Source organism: Lissotriton helveticus, chromosome 4_1 (assembly GCF_964261635.1).
Source record: "Lissotriton helveticus chromosome 4_1, aLisHel1.1, whole genome shotgun sequence".
NCBI lineage: Eukaryota > Metazoa > Chordata > Amphibia > Caudata > Salamandridae > Lissotriton > Lissotriton helveticus.
In genome coordinates this window covers 970,375,898-970,383,397 of record NC_136063.1, presented here as the reverse complement: position 1 = coordinate 970,383,397, position 7,500 = coordinate 970,375,898, and positions in this window count along the sequence as shown.

Genomic DNA, 7,500 nt, shown 5'->3' with positions numbered 1-7,500 from the left:
TGCCTGGCCCCTTCTCAGCATGGCCAGACCTCGCGGGGGCCTGCCTGAGCAAACTCGGAGGAAAAGGCCCATCGGCAAGGGGGCTAAGCAGCAGGTGCGTACCCAGGCCCCTGGGGGCCCCGGCGGGAGGGCCCGGGTCCTGCCTTCCCCTGATTCAGAATCGCCAGACCACACGGAGGTCTGACTGACCCTCTCCCTAGTAATTACCCCCCTTTCTTGTAATCCGTGCACTAGAGGTGACAGAGGGGACCCAAGGCGCGAAAGTACCCGACCTCCTGGAGCCCTCGCTGGGATCCGGGAGGCAAATGGCACCTCATCGGGACTTCCAGGGAAGTTCGGCCATCTGGTCGCCCCCATTGGAAAGCATTGCGGGCGACCAGATGGCCGAGGCGATCCGGGAGACCAGATGGCCGAGGGGATAGGGGCGACCAGATGGCCGAGGGGATACGGGCGACCAGATGGCCGAGGGGATCCGGGCGACCAGATGGCCGGGCACGAAAGGGACGCCATCCGGTCGCCCCGTGCCCCCACGAAGGAGGGAGCGGGCGCCCGGGGCATGCCGGGCCAGAGGCCCGGGGCCCCAGCCGGGCCACAGCCATGGAGGCTGCCAGGGGCCGGCGGGCCCTCCGACCCGGGGCCCGCTTACACCTTGACAAGCAGGGGAGGCCTGCAAGGGACCGACGGACCCCTGTCCTGGGCCCTGGGTGGAGGACCCGACCCGGGGCCCCGACCGGGCCCCTGGACCCAGCCGGGGCTCCCAGGCCCGGAGGCACAGGGGAAGCCTCCCCGGGCCCGCCGGACCCCGTCCCGGGCACCCTGCCCTGCGGCAGGACCCAGGACGGAGCCCGGGGTGGGGAGGCCACCCTCCCCGGGGCCCTCAGGGGCCCCGGATGGAGCTCCTGAACACAGACAAGCAAGGGGAGGCTCCCCGGGCACATCGGAACCCCTTCCCGGGCCCTTGGCAGTGCGGCAGGCTGAGAGACAGGGCCCAGGGCCGTAGCACCCGACCCGGGGCCCGGCCGGGCCCCTGGACGCAGCCGGGGCTCCCAAGCCCGGAGGTGCATGGGACGCCTCCCCGGTCCCTCCGTCCGGACCCCGTCCCGGGCACCCTGCCACGCAGCAGGACCAAGGACAGAGCCCGGGGTGGGGAGGCCGCCCTCCCCAGGCCCTCAGGGGCCCTAGCCACTGCTCCTGAACCCAGCCAAGCAAGGGGAGGCTCCCCGGGCACATCGGAACCCCTTCCCGGGCCCTTGGCAGTGCGGCAGGCTGGGAGACAGGGCCCAGGGCCGGAGCACCCGACCCGGGGCCCGCCCGGGCCCCTGGACCCTGCCGGGGCTCCCAAGCCCGGAGGTGCATGGGACGCCTCCCCGGTCCCTCCGGACCCCGTCCCGGGCACCCTGCCACGCAGCAGGACCAAGGACAGAGCCCGGGGTGGGGAGGCCGCCCTCCCCGGGCCCTCAGGGGCCCTAGCCACTGCTCCTGAACCCAGCCAAGCAAGGGGAGGCTCCCCGGGCACATCGGAACCCCTTCCCGGGCCCTTGGCAGTAAGGCAGGCTGGGAGACAGGGCCCAGGGCCGGAGCACCCGACCCGGGGCCCGCCCGGGCCCCTGGACCCAGCCGGGGCTCCCAAGCCCGGAGGTGCATGGGACGCCTCCCCGGTCCCTCCGGACCCCGTCCCGGGCACCCTGCCACGCAGCAGGACCAAGGACAGAGCCTGGGGTGGGGAGGCCGCCCTCCCCGGGCCCTTAGGGGCCCTAGCCACTGCTCCTGAACCCAGCCAAGCAAGGGGAGGCTCCCCGGGAACAACGGAACCCATTCCTAGGCCCTTGGCAGTGCGGTAGGCTGGGAGACAGGGACCAGGGCCGGAGCACCCGACCCGGGGCCCGCCCGGGCCCCTGGACCCAGCCGGGGCTCCCAAGCCTGGAGGTGCATGGGACGCCTCCCCGGTCCCTCCGGACCCCGTCCCGGGCACCCTGCCACGCAGCAGGACCAAGGACAGAGCCCGGGATGGGGAGGCCGCCCTCCCCGGGCCCTCAGGGGCCCTAGCCACTGCTCCTGAACCCAGCCAAGCAAGGGGAGGCTCCCCGGGAACAACGGAACCCATTCCTAGGCCCTTGGCAGTGCGGTAGGCTGGGAGACAGGGACCAGGGCCGGAGCACCCGACCCGGGGCCCGCCCGGGCCCCTGGACCCAGCCGGGGCTCCCAAGCCCGGAGGCGCATGGGACGCCTCCCCGGACCCATGGAGCCCGTCCTGGGCATTGAGCCATGCCGTTGGCCTGGAGATGGGTGCCCCGGACGCCCGGGGGAGGTCTGTCCGGGACACATGGAGCCCGTCCTGGGCATTGAACCATGCCGTTGGCCTGGAGAAGGGAGCCCCGGACGCCCGGGGGGAGGACTGCCCGGTACCCGTGGAGCCCTTCCCGGGTACTTTGCAACGCCGTTGGCCTCCTGGAGATGGGTGCCCCGAACGCCCGGGGGGCGGGCTGCCCGGGACCCGTGGAGCCCGTCCTGGGCACTCTGACCTGCTGTTGGCCCGGGGGAGGGACCCCAGACGACCGGGACCCGTGGAGCCCATCCTTGGCACTCTGACAAGCCGTTGGCCCGGGGAAGGGAGCCCCAGACGACCGGGACCTGTGGAGCCCGTCCTGGGCACTCCTGTATGCCGTTGGCCCGGGGAAGGGAGCCCCGGACGTCCGGGACCCGTGGAGCCCGTCCTGGGCACTCCTGTATGCCGTTGGCCCAGGGAAGGGAGCCCCGGACGTCCGGGACCCGTGGAGCCCGTCCTGGGCACTCTGAAATGCTTTGGCCCGGGGAAGGGAGCCCCGGACGCCCGGGGCCCGTGGAGCCCGTCCTGGGCACTCTGACAAGCCGTTGGCCCGGGGAAGGGAGACCTGGACGCCCGGAACCCGTGGAGCCCGTCCTGGGCACTCTGAAATGCTTTGGCCCGGGGAAGGGAGCCCCGGATGCCCGGGGAGGACTGCCCGGGACCCGTGGACTTGGTCCTGGGCACTCTGACATGCCGCTGGCCCGGGGAAGGGTGCCCCGGATGACCGGGGCCCGTGGAGCCCGTCCTGGGCACTCTGACATGCCGCTGGCCCGGGGAAGGGAGCCCCGGACGCCCGGGGCCCGTGGAGCCCGTCCCGGGCACTCTGCCATGCCGTTGGCTCGGAGAATGGAGCCCCCAGACGCCCGGGGGAGGTGTTGCCCAGGCATATCTCATCTGGTCCCCCGGGCAGAGAACCACCAGCCCTGGAGAGGTGTCCGGGTGTACCCTGCCCCTAGTAATCCGGAGGGAAATTACCCCCCTTTCTTGCAATCCGTGCACGCGAGGTGACAGAGGGGACCCAAGGCGTAAAAGAACCCGACCTCATGGAGCCCTAGCTGGGATCCAGGAGCCGAATGGCACCTCATCGGGACTTCCAGGGAAGCCCGGCCATCTGGTCGCCCCATTGGAAAGCATCGCGGGCGGCCAGAGGGCCGGGATCGAAAGGACTCCCAGCTCCCCATCCATCCCAAGCCTTCGCGGTAGGGTTCCTGACTGCCTGCCCACGCAAGGCAGGGCTCTTGGACCCCGGCTGGGCCTCAGGCGCAGGTTGGACCACCGGAGCTCTAGGGCCCGGACGACCTGGGGGAGGAATGCCCGGGAGCCGTGGAGCCCGTCCTGGGTACTTTGACATGCCGTCGGCCTGGAGGTGGGTGCCCCGGACGCCCGGGGGAAGCTGCCCGGGACCCATGGAGCCCGTCCTGGGTACTTTGACATTCCGTCGGCCTGGAGGTGGGAGCCCCGGACGCCCAGGGGGAGGTCTGCCCGGGACCCATGGAGCCCGTCCTGGGTACTTTGCCAATGCCGTTGGCCTCGTGGAGATGGGTGCCCCGGACGCCCGGGGGAGGTCTACCCGGGACCCATGGAGCCCTTCCCGGGTACTTTGCCAATGCCGTTGGCCTCGTGGAGATGGGTGCCCCGGACGCCCGAGGGAGGTCTGCCCGGGACCCATGGAGCCCGTCCTGGGTACTTTGCCAATGCCGTTGGCCTCCTGGAGATGGGTGTCCCGGACGCCCGGGGGAGGACTGTCCCGGACTCATGGAGCCCGTCCTGGGCACTTTGACATGCCGTCGGCCTGGCGGTGGGAGCCCCGGACGCCCGGGGGAGGGCTGCACGGGACCCATGGAGCCCGACCCGGGCACTCTGTCATGCCGTCAGCCTGGATGGAGCCCCGGAAGCCCGGGGGACGAATGCCCAGGACGCATGGAGCCCGTCCTGGGCACTTTTCCGTGCCTTCGGCCTGGAGCCCCCAGACACCCAGGGGAGGACCACCGTGAAAACCATGGAGCCCGACCCGGGCACTCTGCCATACCGTCAGCCTAGATGGAGCCCCGGACGCCCAGGGGACGAATGCCCGGGACGCATGGAGCCCGTCCTGGGCATTTTTCCATGCCGTCAGCCTGGATGGAGCCCCGGACGCCCGGGGGACGACTACCCAGGAGCCATGGAGCCCGTCCTGGGCAATTTGACATGCAGTTGGCCTGGAGGAAGGAAGCCCCGGGTGGCCTAGGGAGGTGTTGCCCAGGCATAGCCCATCTGGTCCCCATGGCAGAGAACCACCAGCCTCGGAGGGGTGTCCGGGCGTACCCTGCTCCCTAGTAATCCGGAGGAAAATTACCCCCTTTTCTTGTAATCTGTGCACGCGAGGTGACAGAGGGGACCCAAGGCGCGAATGTACCTGACCTCCTGGAGCCCTCGCTGGGATCCGGGCAGCGAATGGCACCTCATCGGGACTTCCAGGGAAGTTCGGCCATCTGGTCGCCCCATAGGAAAGCGTTGCGGGCGACCAGATGCCCGGGGGGGGTCCGGGCGACCAGATGGCCGAGGGAATCTGGGCGATCAGATGGCTGGACACGGAAGTGAAGCCGCCTGGACTCTCCCGACCCTGTCCCCGTCCCCGTGCCCGTGCCCGGGACGCATGGAGCCCGTCCTGGGCACTTTTCCATGCCTTCGGCCTGGAGCCCCCAGACACCCAGGGGAGGACCACCGTGAAAGCCATGGAGCCCGACCCGGGCACTCTGCCATACCGTCAGCCTGGATGGAGCCCCGGACGCCCGGGGGACGAATGCCCGGGACGCATGGAGCCCGTCCTGGGCACTTTTCCATGCCTTCGGCCTGGAGCGCCCCGACACCCAGGGGAGGACCACCCTGAAAACCATGGAGCCCGACCCGGGCACTCTGCCATGCTGTCAGCCTGGATGGAGCCCCGGACGCCCGGGGGACGAAGGCCCGGGACGCATGGAGCCCGTCCCAGGCACTCTGCCATGCCGTCGGCCTGGATGGAGCCCCGGACGCCCGGGGGACGACTGCCCAAGAGCCATGGAGCCCATCCCGGGCACTCTGCCATGCCGTCCCGACAAATTCGTACGGACTCCTAACCTTCCGACACGGATCGGAATCGAGCCCTTTCTGACCCAGCAGATTTCAGGTTGATTTGCTATATACTTTACGTACGATTTTATGGGGGCCGATTCCGATCCGGTACGTAAAAGCACATCCGACCGACATGTCGGACAACCACGTACACCCAGGGGATAGGACTGCCCGGGTCACATGGACCCCGTCCTGGGCACTCTGATCTGCCGCCGGCGCCGGGGATCGAACCGTGATCACCAGATGGGGATATCCCAAAAATCTGGCATGGATACGGCCCGCCAGGACAGGTTTGGGCACCCCTGTTGTATGGACTCCCAAGCCCGACAGATTCCTACGGACCTTCTGACACGGATCGGAATCGAACCCAGCAGATTTCGCGTTGACTGCCTCTATATCAGGGGTGCCCAAACCTGTCCTGGCGGGCCGTATCCATGCCAGATTTTTGGGATATCCCCATCTGGGGATCACGGTTCGATCCCCGGCACCGGCGGCAGATTAGCCCAGCACCAGGTGACTCTGGGAAATAGCTGGCGCCGCGGCTAGGGCGGCTGACTCCGGAATCTGGAGATTTTTTATTTAAGGTTTTTGTAGAGCGCGTAGTAACCCTCGAGCATCCCAGAGATCAGGGTTCGATCCCCGGCACCGGCCGCAGATTAGCCCAGCACCACGTGACTCGGGGAAATAGCTGGCGCCGCGGCTAGGGAGGCTGACTCCGGAATCTGGAGATCACGGTTCGATCCCCGGCACCGGCGGCAGATTAGCCCAGCACCAGGTGACTCTGGGAAATAGCTGGCGCCGCGGCTAGGGCTGCTGACTCCGGAATCTGGAGATTTTTTTTATTTAAGGTTTTTGTAGAGCGCGTAGTAACCCTCGAGCATCCCAGAGATCAGGGTTCGATCCCCGGCACCGGCCGCAGATTAGCCCAGCACCATGTGACTCTGGGCAATAGCTTGCTTAATCTTCCCGACGGCCCCTAGCGCCTAGAGACCCTTACGGGTGATTGTGCGCCTTACAAATGTGGATTATTATTATTATTATTATTTGGGCCGATTCCGATCCGGTTCGTAAAAGCACATCTGCCCGAATCTGTCGGACAACCACGTACGCCCGGGAGAGGACTGCCCGGGACCCGTGGAGCCCGTCCTGGTCACTCTGACCTGCCATCGGCCTGGAGAAGGGAGCGCCGGACCCCCGGGGGGAGGACTGCCCGGGACCCGTGGAGCCCGTCCTGGGCACTCTGACCTGCCGTCGGCCCGGGGAAGGGAGCCCCGGACGCCCGGGGGGAGGACTGCCCGGGACCCATGGAGCCCGTCCTGGGCACTCTGACCTGCCGACGGCCCGGGGAAGGGAGCCCCGGACGCCCGGGGGAGGACTGCCCGGGACCCGTGGAACTCGTCCTGGGCACTCTGACATGCCGCTGACCCGGGGAAGGGAACCCCGGACGCCCGGGAACCGTGGAGCCCGTCCTGGGCACTCTGACAAGCCGTCGGACCGGGGAAGGGAGCCCCGGACGCCCGGGACCCGTGGAGCCTGTCCTGGGAACTCCGGCATGCCGTTGGCCCGGGGAAGGGAGTCCCAGATACCCGGGACCCGTGGAGCCCGTCATGGGCACTCTGACAAGCCGGTGTCCCGGGGAAGGGAGCCCCGGACGCCCGGGACTCGTGGAGCCCGTCCTGGGCACTCTGGCATGCCGTTGGCCTGGGGAAGGGAGCCCCGGACGCCCGGGGCCCGTGGAGCCCATCCTGGGCACTTTGACATGCCGTTGGCCTGGGGAAGGGAGCCCCGGACGCCCGGGGGGGAGGACTGCCAGGGACCCGTGGAGCCCGTCCTGGGCACTTTGACCTGCCGTTGGCCTGGAGATGGAAGCCCCGGATGCCTGGGGGAGGACTGCCCGGGACCCATGGAGCCCGTCCCGGGTACTTTGCCATGCTGTTGGCCTCCTGGAGATGGGTGCCCCGGATGCCCGGGGGAGGACTGCCCGGGACGTATGGAGCCCGTCCCGGGCACTTTTGCATGCCGTCGGCAGGGATGGAGCCCCGGACGCCCGGAGACGACTGCCCAAGAGCCATGGAGCCCGTCCT